Here is a 2,406-nt window from a genome sequence, read left to right on the forward strand (position 1 = left end):
TCTGAAGAAAGTTCTTAATGACATTGGCTTTATGTTTGGGGTCCTAGTCCTGCTGCAGAATACATTTAAACGATTAACACTTATATTTTTGAATGCATTGTTATTTTGCAGCATTTTTTCCCTAAAGCCTGAAGCTTTTGCACAGTACTGTTCCTCTGAAAGTAGGAGTCTTATAACTATGTACACATGCAAGAGCATGAGTGTGTGGAATGCTATGGTTACAGGTATGACTACTATGAATACAGGTGTTGAACTCTTACAACCTACTGTCCACTTTTTCATCACCCACTGGCTTGCTAACATGGCTGCATTGCCGCTCTTCTCAAAGAGTGGACTTTGATGCCCATTTACTGGCTTGTTTTAATGGAAGCTATGGCACTGAACACATGCTGGTTAATACTGGTTGTTAGTGCAGACATGCCGCTCCCTACTATTCATCTCTGGTAGGCTCAATGGATACTGCCTGGCTCCAAATATATCATATACATGTAAAAAGACACACAGTTCAGTTGGCTGTTGCTAATGTCATGACCACTGATTGTACCACACCATTGTGCTTTGAATGTATGCTCCCTGTTGAAATGTGTAAGAGTTTTTGAGAATATTGGAGTCCTTTAGGAGGTCTCAGAGCTATTAAGAGGCTCCCGTGGGTGAGCACTCTTTTCTCTTTGAGACTTTAGGGCCACTGCAAAGTTTCTAATAGGAAAGATAGAATTCCCTCCAGAACATAATTGACCTTTCAATATCCATATGGGGGATTTTATCTGCCTATATGACTCAATACAATTTATTTTAAAAGTTCTGGCAATAAAGGCTCCATTTTAATAAGACAAGCAGGGGCGTAGCTATAGGGGGTGCAGAGGTAGCAGTCGCTACTGGGCCCAGGAGCCTGAGGGGCCCAAGACCCTTGTGCCACATAAGACACTGGCATTATAGAAAGTGCATGCTGGTCAATTTACACCTCTGGCTGGAGGGAAGGGGTTAGGTCAAGAATTTGGCATGAGGGGGTGCCCTTTCAATGTTTGCCTCAGGCAGCAGGAAGGCTACGTGCTCCCCTGCACTTTCCAACAAGCACTTAGGGAAGGGGGGCCCAAGCTGAACTCTTGCACTAGGGCCCTTGAGCTTTTAGCTACGCCCCTGAAGACAAGTGTGTCTTATTGTAAAATCACATTTTGGAATTGTCATATAGCAACTATACCAATTGCAGTGAAACTTTATCCTCACCCAAGAAAGTTATAAAATGTAGCCAGGATCCTGCAGTGTTAGATACACCCCTTCATAGTTTTTTCACTGCACAGTATTGCTCCTTGTCACCTGCTGTGCAGCTGAAGTTAATACAAGGCACTAACTAATGTATTGTGCTTGTCCATATTGCTTCCTTTGCTGGCTTGATTGATTTTTCCATTGCATTGTACACTGCTCATGTACAGGGATTATGACCACCACTGCAGCACAGAGATAAGGCGGCCACTAGAGAGGCCAGCGCTTTTTCCTATGGTGTGCAAGCATGGCCACCGCTGCTGGATTATAGGGTGGTTGTAACCCATTGAAATGACCAGTGTATAATGTGATGAAAAAATGAATCAAGTCAGCAAAGGAGACAATATGGACAATCACAATACATTAGTAAGTGCCTTGTATTAACTTTCTCTACATGATAAACGGCATTTGCTGAAGTGAGACAACCCCTTTAAAGTGGTTGTTCGGTAGGCTAAGAAAATACAGCAATACATTTCTCCACATTATTCAGGCAACATACTAATCAGAATGTGCCGGCCATTTGGACAAACTACCTGTATTGTAGAAACAAACAGAAAATCTGTCCAACTAGCTGATGAACTCCATCTAGGGGGGAGTGATATCCGGAGGAGAGATCACATGATCAGAAAACGAGATGTCTTGCCATAACTATAAGCACCATGCTGTTCCAGACACGTGACTAGGAGGCAGAAGGGGGAAATTGAAAGTGGTCTTTTTTTGGGGGTATATTGTGGACAAATGTATTGCACTTTCGTTTAGCCGACTGGACAACCAGTAGATCAACAACATTCTGTTACCACAACCATTTTATTTCACAGCCATTTCAGCCAATAACACATTGCAAGTAACAAGATTGCAGGCAAACATGCAACTTCAGGCATAAAAACATACTAGTATTATATGAATAATTTAATGATATATTTCAAAATTCAAACTTTAATATTAATAATAATAAACTATTGATAGTAACATGATATATGCATATACTCCAATCAATGCTAAAAGTGTAAGTATAATTTGTGGGACTAATATCTCTCTCTCTCTCTCTATATATATATATATATATCTATATCAATTTATACATTTAGTAAATGGTGACATTTTTAAAAATGTTTTTCTTTTTTTCTTTTATTCTCTTCTAGACGT

Source organism: Bufo bufo, chromosome 2, assembly GCF_905171765.1.
Source record: "Bufo bufo chromosome 2, aBufBuf1.1, whole genome shotgun sequence".
Lineage (NCBI taxonomy): Eukaryota > Metazoa > Chordata > Amphibia > Anura > Bufonidae > Bufo > Bufo bufo.